We start from the raw sequence: 11,027 nt of genomic DNA, 5'->3' as shown, positions 1-11,027 counted from the left end.
CTCCAATGCTCACACTATACAAAGAGCTTTTTTTTTTAATCTGGGGGAAAACCACAGCACCTGGCTGGCATCAGGGTATAATATTTGGATTTTAAGGAACCTAACATATGGTTAATTAAAGAAAAGCAATTTACCTATCATGCCAATGATAATCCCCTCTTGCCAAATCATGTCATTTATCTGGCCATTTTTAATTCCCACAGGAGAAGGACAGAATCCATTCTGACTATGGGGCAAGCACTGTTTTAAGTACTGGGAAAGATACAATTTTATCAAGCTGGATATAGTCCCTATCTCACCTGGGGTTCACAAGAGTCTCAGTAGGAGAAAGAACAGGTATTTAATCCCCATATAGCAATTTTAAGGAAACTGAGGCATAAAGAAGTGAAATAACTCATGCAAAATCATACAGCAGGAATGGAGGATTAAAATCCAGGTCCTCTGGCTCCCAGGCCCTTGCTTTATGCACTAGACCATTGGGAGTCAGAGGTCATGAGTTCGAATCCCAGATCTGCCACTTGTCAGCTGTGTGACTGTGGGCAAGTCACTTAACTTCTCTGTGCCTCAGTTACCTCATCTGTAAAATGGGAATTAACTGTGAGCCTCACGTGGGACAACCTGATTACCCTGTATCTACCCCAGCGCTTAGAACAGTACTCGGCACATAGTAAGCGCTTAACAAATACCAACATTATCACTCTTTCCTTGTTTCTCTTCTTTTTCTTTTCTGTCTTGTCTCTAGCCAGAACAGTAGGAAAACTGCAAATAACCCATAGTTTGTGCTCCTCAAACCAACACCTCTATGCCATTTGCTTCCCACACTGTACAAAGGCAGGGGGACAAACCCTAGCATCTCCTTTTTATCCCTCAGGTCTGATCTGCCCAGGCTGTCTGCTTTTCCCTGACTTCCATCTCCACTGAATTCAGGCAGAACACTCCCCTGCCCACTCTAAAACAAGGTAGAAAAGGAAACCAAGACATGGAGCCGCATGAAAAGCAGCATAACAAAGTGGATAGATCACAGGCCTGGGAGTCAGAGGTCGTTGGTTCTAATCCCCGCTCTGCCACTTGTCTGGTGTGTGTCCTTGGGCAAGTCACTTCACTTCTCTGTGGCTCAGTTACCTCATCTGTAAAATGGGGATTGAGACAGTCCTGTCCCACATGGGGCTCACTGTGTCCAACCCGATTTGCTTATATCCACACTACTTCTTAGTATAGCACAGTAAGCATTAACAAATATCACAATTATTATTTGATTAACTTGATTTGAATAGCACTTGATCCTTAAGGTTTAACAAAATTTTTTTATTATTATTATCATCCCAGTTAACTGCACCTGCCCTCAGAGGTACTCTGAAAAGCAGTGTGGCTCAGTGGAAAGAGCATGGGCTTGGGAGTCAGAGGTCATGGGTTTGAATCTCGCTCTGCCACTTGTCAGCTGTGTGACTGTGGGCAAGTCACTTAACTTCTCTGTGCCTCAGTTACCTCATCTGTAAAATGGGGATTAAGACTGTGAGCCTCACAAGGGACAACTTGATTACCCTGTATCTCCTCCAGTGCTTAGAACAGTGCTCTGACATAGTAAGCACTTAAATATCAACATTACTATTATTACTCAACGAATGGGGATTTTTGGAATTGACTCAGCATTGTCACCTTACTATCTCACTATCCATGCTGAAACACTCTTCTAGGATCAAGCTTGAGGGGCCAAATCCTTATGGACAATTCTGACTGTGCTTTCAATGAGGCAGAAACTAGACTGGGCAATCATTTTCTACCAGGACAGTTCTCCATTTCAATGGCTCTGATTTTGATTCAGTGACCTAGAGGAGAAAAGCTATGGGACCATTAATTGATCATGGAACCAGTCTCCCACTGCCCCCCACAGAAGATCAGTGAGAGGGATAAGGATGATGAAATAAACTTGTGTAAATGGATTTCTGCTTGAGTCTGGTAGATCTGGTGATGGCTCGTGGAATGGGTTATCTCTCTCCTTGATTGTTTAGTCTATTTCTTGCTAACGGCCACCTGTAAAGGGCAGTGTGGGCTGCAACATGTAAGCTGTGTGGGAGTTGGATAAGTATGATGTTTGGGTGTCTATCATGATACCTGCAGTTCCAGCCAAGGGAGACCTTAAATCTCTATACCTGAATCAAGAGCCCAATTTAAGAAAGACAAAGTCCTCTCTAAAACCTACTTTGGACCTTTCAAGAACATGTACCTGTTGACAGCTTTCCTCAGAAAGACCTGATAGGGCACAGAGGATTAAGGTGGAGGGGATGATACCTAGTACAGGCCTGAGCCTGTCCAAGGCAGAGGGAATATAAACTCTCTCTCTCCAGAGAGGGTATTATGGCTGGCTTGTGCATCCAAGCAAATATCTGGGTGGGACTGGCATAGAGTCAAAGTCCCATTTTTTAGAAACTCACCAGACCTATAAATGGAATTTAAACTGCCGGCACACGATATGTTCTCCGAAAACAGTGCCCCTGCCTGCTGGCTTGAAGTCTGTGAATCCCATGTGGAACAGGGACTATGTCCAAGCTGAGTATCCTGTATCTACCCCAGTGTTTAGCATAGTGTTTGGCACCCAATACATGCTAGACAAACACCTCAACTCTTAATATTGATAAGTTTTGAAGAAAAGAGCAGTGGCCCTGCATCCCAAGGGGACCTTAGTACATTTGGTTAGACAGCAGCCCGTACCTCTGAAGTGTCTGTGTGTGCTGCAGCAGTTTCGCTGAGCTGATAAACAGCCTTGCCTCTAGTTTCTCTTAATTTAGAATTCATTACGTCTCTCTTTCCATGAAAGATAAACCAATGGCCGCCCTTGACAGCTGTTTCCTTTGGGGTCATCCTCTCTCTTTATCCACCCAGCTTCTCTTTCTTTGAGTGGGGTGGGAATAGCTCACTGTAACGTAAGCTCTATCCATTTCATTCAATCCTTCCAATGGAATCCTTAGAGACTAAAGAGGGTGACAGAGTCAGAGACCCTTAACCACTTGTGCTCCGGGACATCAAAGAACAGAACGATTAAAGAGCGTGGTTGGAGGAAAAAGGGAAAATAAAGGTCTAGGATTATGAACATAAACTATACCAACAATGATCTTTTCTTCTTTTAATACACATAACCCAGGTTCCACAAGCTCTGTAGACGAGAGAAAACTCCCCTTTTCCATATAAGGCTGAGTGGGCTGCCTTCAGAGCCTAGGGATCTCATATAGAGATCCTTGGCCACAAAATTATTCAGGACAGATAATAATAATAATAGTATTTGTTAAGCGCTTACTATGTGCTAAGAACTGTTCAAAGCACTGGGCTACCCTGATACAAGGTAATCAGGTTGTTCTACGTGGGGCTCACAGTCTTAATCCCCATTTTACAGATGAAGTAACTGAGGCACAAAGAAGTGAAGTGATTTGCCCAAGGTCACACAGCAGTCTAGTGACAAAGTGGGGATTAGAACCACATCTTCTGACTCCCATGCCCGTGCTCTTGCCACTAGGCCATGCTGCATTCACTCCTCAGTCCAGAGAGGGAAGCCATCATGGGAATTTCACTGGCAGGGTGTGGGGGCGCTCAGAGTTTATGGACCATAGAGAGAATGAAAAGCCCCTCCAATGGAAGGAGAGGTTGCTATAATATGTAGGGTAAGGAGAGAAATAGCAAATCTTAACCTCTTCAATCAATCAATCAGTGGCATTTACTGAGCACTTAGTAAGTGCACGGCACTACACTAAACACTTGGGAGAGTACAATACAACAGAATTAGCAGGCACAATCCCAGCCCATAATAAGCTTACAGTCTAGAAGATGAGCTTACAGTCTAGGCAGGAAACGAATCAATTGGTGTCATGCAATTAAAGCACTGGCCAATGCATTATTGACATTTCCACTAAATTGTAAGCTCTTTGAAATAGAGGTCATGTTCACCAACCCCTATGTTATTGGTAATAATAATCATGATGGTATTTGTTAAGCTTTTACTATGTGCCAAGCACTACTCTAAGTGCTGGGGTAAATACAAGGTAGTCAAGTTGTCCCACATGGGGCTCACACGGTCTTAATCCGCATTTTGCAGATGAGGTAACTGAGGCACACAGAAGTTAAGTGAGTTGCCCAAAGTCACACAACTCTTAAGTGGCGGAGTAGGATTGGAACCCATGAGCTCGGACTCCCAAGCCTGTGCTCTTTCCACTAATAATAATAATGATGGTATTTTTTAAGTGCTTACTATGTACCAAGCATTGTTCTAAACCCTGGGATAGATATAAGGTAATCAGTCTTAATACCCATTTTACAGATGAGATAACTGAGGTATAGAGAAATGACTTGCCCAAAGTCATACAGCTGATAAGTGGCAGAGCCAGGATTAGAACCCACGTCCTCTGACTCCCAAGCCCGTGCTCTTTCCACTAAGTCAGGTTGCTTCACTAAGACACACTGCTTCTGTATTGTACTATCCCAAGCACTTACTACAGTACTCTGTATACACTAATAACTCAATAATACCACTGACTGGAACACTGTTGGAGAACAGTGCACTTAGTAAGTACTTAATAAATGCCACTGATTGATTGGGCCAGTGTGTGGTTAGGGATTTTTTTTAATAGTACTTGTCAAGTGCTTACTATGTGCTAAGCACCAAACTAAATGCAGGGGTAGGTCCAAGATAATCAGGTTGGACACAGTCTCTGTCCCACACGGGACTCACAGTTTAAGAAGGAAGGAGCAGGATTTAATCGCCATTTTACTGGTCCTGGAAGACTGGGACTGTCTTCCAACACACTGGCCCAAGGCATCAGTCAATCAATCAATCAATGATAACTGAGGCACAAAAAAGTGAAGTGACTTGCCCAAGGTCTCACAGCAGACAAGTGGAGGAGCTGGGATTACAACCCAGGTCTTCTGACTCCCAGGCCAGTGCTCTTTACACTAGGCCACACTGCTTACCATGTCTACCAACCCTACTATACTGTACTCACCCAAGTGCTTAGTACAGTGCTCTGCAAGCAGCAACTGCTCAAGAAATATCATTGATTGGACTATAGTGTGTTAGAGAACAATACACATAGTATACACTTGGTAAATATTAATTTACTGATTTGTTTTTTTCATGGTATTTGTTAAGGCTTTACTGAGTGCCAGGCACTGAACTAAGCAACCTGGTGTAGATACAAGATAATTGTTTTGGCAACAGTTCCAGTCCCACAGTTTTAATCCTCATTTTACAGATGATGTAACTGAGGCACAGAGAAGTTGAGTGACTTGCCCAAGTTCACACTGAACAAAATTGGCAGAGGTGAGATTAGAATCCAGGTCCTTCCGACTTCCAGGCCTGCTTTCTATCCTCTAGGTGATGCTGCTTCTCACTGCTTGGGCCAGTGTGTTGGAGGGCAGTCATAGCATTCTACAGTTTATGGGAAACAGTTGGATTTAATCGAAAGATCCTGTGTCTGGGAGTGAGGAGACTTGATGTTCCCCAGAACAGAATCATTATCAGTGGATTGAATCCTTTGGCTATTGCTTCCTGGATCACTGGTTAACGAGAGTTAAATCTTTAGTGATGTAGCATTGAACAGCCAGACTCATAATAAAAATACCCTCTCCCAAGCCCTAAAGCGTCAAGCACTGTAACAAGCTTTAATTAGGGCTTAATGAGCTTCATCAACTAAAACCCGTGCTCAGAAGATGTCCCTCTGGCACCTCATTATTGATGGATGATTGACCTGATTCATTCTGATAGATGTTCCTGGCATATTTGCTCTTTTACTTCTCTAATCTGAGATGAGAAGGCCCAAGAGGGACAGGGACAATATCTACTTCTCTCCTCAGTATTTTCTCCCAGAGATCAGCTTGACCTTGTGAAAAGAGCACAGGCCTGGGACTCAGAGGAACTTGGGTCCTCTGACTTCCAAGCCCAGACACTTTCTACTAGGTTACTCTGTTTCCATGTTGCACTGAGTAGGGGCTCGGTAAACACCACAAATACTACAACTACTAATCACTGGCAACCACATCAGGGCCCAGGATTATTGTGGCACCAGTTTTGTGTCCCCTCACACCCAAATGGGCTCCCAACAACAGGGGCAGCACCTTTCACTTGTCTCGTCACCCCAATCCCACAGCCCTTATGCTCATATCCTTATACTCCACTCTTTCCTGGACCTGTAATTTCTTGTCACAACTGTTTCCCCCTGTAAATTGCAAGCTCCTAGTAGGCAAGGATCATGTCTGCAAACTCTGTCGTATTGTGCTTTCCCAAGTTCTTAGTTCAGTGCTGACAACATCACTAAAATCCAACCTTTCCTCTCCATTCAAACAGCTACCTTGTTAATACTCATCCTATCCCGTCTGGCATACTGCTTCAGCCTCCTTGCTGATCTCCCAGCCTCTTGTCTCTCCCCACTCCAGCCCATACTTCACTTTGATGCCCAGATCATTTGTCTACAAAAATGTTTAGGACAGGGTTCCCCACTCTTCCGAAAACTACAGTGGCTTCCAATCCACCTCCGCCTCAAAAGAAAAAAAAAAAACCAAAAACTCCTCACCATTGGCTTTAAAGCACTCAATCACCTTGCCCCCTTCTACCTCACCTCAGTACTCTCCTACTACAACCCAGCCTGCACATTTCACTCCTCTAACGCTAACATTCTCACTGATCCTCGATCTCATCTATCTCATGTCAAATCCTTACCCATATCCTGCCTCTCCCTTGCAATGCCCTCCCTCCTCAAATCTGGCAGACAATTACTCTCCCCTCCTTTAAAGTCTTACCGAAGTCAGATCTCCTCCAAGAGGCCTTCCATGACTAAACCCTCCTTTCCTCTTCTCCCACTCCCTTCTGTACTGTCCTGACTTGCTCCCTTTGTTCTTCCCCTTTCCCAGCCCCACAGGGGTTATGTACATATCTGTAGTTTATTTACATTAATGTCTGTCTCCCTCGCTCTAGACTGTAAACTCTTTGTGGACAGGTAATGTGTCTGTTTATTGTAGTATTGTACTCTCCCAAGCACTTACTACAGTGCTCTGCACACGGTAAATGCTCAATAAATACGATTGAATGAATGCTCTGCACACAGTCAGCACTCAAAAACTATGATTAATTGATTGATTGAATGCCTAAAGGTCAGTGCTGCTACTGTAAGTTTAGTTTGGGATTTTGATTAAATTGCTCGTCGGCCCAAAGTCCAGGGTCTTTTAGATCCGACTTCATTCGTTTCATGCAGAGGAAAATTCCAGCAGTCAAATTCCAAAGACTGGGAGTGTCTTCCCCTCCCTGCCACATTGAGAGTCTTCCCTAAATTTGCCCTTTCTCTGTGGTTACCATTTTCTCCTTTGGGAAGATTTTTGGTTTCTGTGGAACAGCATAGAAGATTTCAGGCAGGAGGAGAGATTTCTGTAGAAGGCCCTACTGTTCTCGTCCCCCTCCTCCCACCGCCTTTCTCCTCCTCTCCTGCTGCCTCCCCCCAAATCCCTGCCCTCTTATCTTCCTCTGGTTTCCCCAGTCTCCCCCAGCTTCCCCACCTCTCCCTCACATCCTTCTCTCTTTCCCTGCTGGCTCCTCATTAAAGGTTCAAACTGTGCCGAAGCAGTGAAATGTAATTAGAATCTTGCTGCCCGTGATGGTATCAGCTTGCCTCCGTTGATTGGCACTTGACTAAAAGCCTCCTCGTTCTCCAGCTCCGTGATTGAGTTTCCCTCCGCCCTGCCGCTCGCTGAGCAGGGTGTTTCTGAGGGTTTAGAAAGCTTCAAGAGGCCACAAATCCTCAGCGCAGCTAGAAGCGCATGCTAATGCAAGCGGCAAATGGGCATTTTAAAGGCCAAAGAATTCCCAGGGCAACAGGTTAACCCCTTAAGCACCTCAGGACCATGATGATGCACAGTACTGTGCTGCGAAGGCCACTGGCAATATCTTTCCATCACTACTTCTTGCCAAGATATTGTCCTTGGCATGCTAGAGATGAAATACTCAAGGGAGAAACAAAGTAGCACAGACCTTGATTTCTTTAGTTGAGCTCTTGTAGTTGTTCAGAGTAACCAGTCTGAACTGAGGATGCTGATGGATGATGATGATGATGGTATTTAAGCACTTACTATGTGCCAAGCACTGTTCTAAGCTCTGGGGGAGATAAAAGGTAATCCCATGAGGGGCTCACAGTCTTAATCCCCATTTTACATATGAAGTAACTGAGGCATAGAGAAATTAAGTGACTTGCCCAAAGTCACACAGCTGGCAAGTGGCGGACCTGGGATTAGAACCCACGACCTCTGACTCCCAAGCCCGTGCTCTTTCCACCGAGTCATACTGCTTCTCATAAGGTAAACTCGTTGTGGGCAAGGAATGTATCTGTTTACTGTTGTATTGTACTCTTCCAACCGCTTAGTACAGCGGTCTGCACACAGTAAGCGCTCAATAAATGACTGAATGAAGGTCTGAGTAGTAAAAAAAAGTTCTGCAGCTCCAAAGCAATGAATAACAATAATAATAAGGATGATGATGATAACAATAAAAATGGAATTCATTAAGCACTGGGGTAGACACAAGATAATCGGGTCTGACCCAGTTCCTGCCCGCATAGAGCAGTCTTAGAATCAATAAATCATATTTATCAAAGGCTTATTCTGTACAGAGTACTGTCTAAACACTTGTAGAGTACAATGCAACAGGATTAGCAGACACATTCCCTGCCCATAAGAAGCTTACAGTCTAGAGTTTACAGTCTAGAGCAGGAGACAGTAATATGAATAATGAGAGAGATGAATGAAGATAAATTTGACACAGGAAGAGAATGCTCAGAACAAATAGAAATTCAATAAGGGATCAAGGCAGAGTGGCATGGTCAGGTAAGAGTTAGCATGGCCCCTGCACAGGGATGACACGCAAATTCGTGAAGCATTCCATATTTTTACAACTCCAGTGGTTGCCTATCAACCTCTGCTCCAAACAAAAACTCCTCACTCTAGGCTTCAAGGCTCTACATCACCTTGCCCCTTCCTACCTCTCCTCCCTTCTCTCTTTCTACCACCCACCCTGCACGCTCCGCTCCTCTGCCGCCCACCTCCTCACCGTCCCTCGGTCTCGCCTATCCCGCCGTTGACCCCTGGGCCACGTCCTCCCGCGGTCTTGCAACGCCCTCCCTCCTCACCTCCGCCAAACTGATTCTCTTCCCCTCTTCAAAACCCTACTTAAAACTCACCTCCTCCAAGAGGCCTTCCCAGACTGAGCTCCTCTTCTCCCTCTACTCCCTCTGCCACCCCCCCTTTACCTCTCCGCAGCTAAACCCTCTTTTTCCCCTTTTCCCTCTGCTCCTCCACCTCTCCCTTCCCATCCCCACAGCACTGTACTCGTCGGCTCAACTGTATATATTTCCATTACCCTATTTATTTTGTTAATGAATTGTGCATTGCCTCGATTCTATTTAGTTGCCATTGTTTTTACGAGATGTTCTTCCCCTTGACTCTATTTATTGCCATTGTTCTTGTCTGTCCATCTCCCCCGATTAGACTGTAAACCCGTCAAATGGCAGGGACTGTCTCTATCTGTTGCCGACTTGTTCATCCCAAGCGCTTAGTACAGTGCTCTGCACATAGTAAGCGCTCAATAAATACTATTGAATGAATGAATACCTTAAACAGGAGATTAGTTAAAGGAAGCCAGGCCTTTACTCCATATTTAAAGGTAATGGCCTTTTTCTAATCTCATGGTCTGGGTAACATTTCCAATTAACCTTTCATCTGCTCTGTTATCTTGCATTTCCTCTAGCCTGCAGGACATCAACACATGAGGTTACTTGCATCTTAAACTCAACAGTGCTAAAAGTGAACTCATTTGTCCTCCTAAACCCACACCTTTCTCTACCAGCCCCAACGCAGTCACCAACTTTACCTGCCTCTTTTTTCCAGAAGCTCACAATTTGGTGACATCGTTGACCCTTTACATTTAACTCTCACATTCAGCCTGTTGATAAATTCTATTGGCTCTTTGTAAAATAAAAATTTCTCCACTCTACCCTTTTCTTTCAAATGGCCACCACCCTTGTTGAGCTCTTGTAATTTCCCATCCAGATTATTACATTAGCCTCCTCATGAATCTCCCTGTCTCTAACCTCTTCCCTCTTCAGACCATACTTAACTCTGCAGCCCAGATCATCTTCCTAAAAAATTGTTCAGCACATCTCTCCACTCCTCAAAAATCTACAATGTCTACTCATTTCCTTCTCTTCCATAAACTAAAACGCCAGAATTGACTTCTAGGCACTTCTCCAAGCCCTACCTGCATTTACTTGCCTTCCTCTCCCATTGTATTGAAAGCTATTTAAGGACAATAGCTTTTTATCTCCATTGTGCTCTCCCAAACAACTCATAATCAGTGGTATTAAGCAGTTACCATGTGCAAAGCACTGTACTGGGCACTTAAATGAATAGGCTGCCAAAACCTGGGATTGAACCAGGGACTTTTAGATCTTAAAATTAAAGTTCACCCAACAGAGCTATTTCGGCTCAGGGTTTCAATAAATGCCATTGTTCAATTGATATATCTGCAAGTATTCCTTTACTTGCTGGTACCATTATTCTATTTATCATGATTATGTTGTCTTGTTTTTGTCCGTCTGTCTCCCCCAATTAGACTGTAAGCCCATCATTGGGCAGGGATTGTCTCTATCTGTTGCCGAATTGTACATTCCAAGCGCTTAATACAGTGCTCTGCACATAGTAAGTGCTCAATAAATACTATTGAATGAATGAATTATGATTCAACACAATTGTCCATTGGAGTGCAAAACAATTTATTCTCCCTGTAAATACCATAATCAACAATACATTTTGAGCACCTTCTGAGTACACAGAATTGTACTGAGTATTCGGGAGAGTATAATAGAGTTAATAGACATTACCCGTGCCTTAAGCTTACTGTGGGCAGGTAATGTGTCTACCAACTGTTAAATTGTTATATGTACTCTCCCAAGAGCTTAGTACAATGCTCTGCACATGGTAAATTCCCAATAAATATGATTCATTGA

At 44.0% G+C, this 11,027-nt stretch overlaps 1 pseudogene; it reads left to right on the top strand.

The window, feature by feature from the left end:
• The first annotated feature begins 8,852 nt into the window (after positions 1-8,852).
• Positions 8,853-8,914, top strand: LOC114812514 (annotated as a pseudogene).
• The last annotated feature ends 2,113 nt before the right edge of the window (positions 8,915-11,027 follow it).

Source organism: Ornithorhynchus anatinus, chromosome 5, assembly GCF_004115215.2.
Source record: "Ornithorhynchus anatinus isolate Pmale09 chromosome 5, mOrnAna1.pri.v4, whole genome shotgun sequence".
Taxonomy (NCBI): domain Eukaryota; kingdom Metazoa; phylum Chordata; class Mammalia; order Monotremata; family Ornithorhynchidae; genus Ornithorhynchus; species Ornithorhynchus anatinus.
This window is presented reverse-complemented; position numbering and strand designations above follow the sequence as displayed.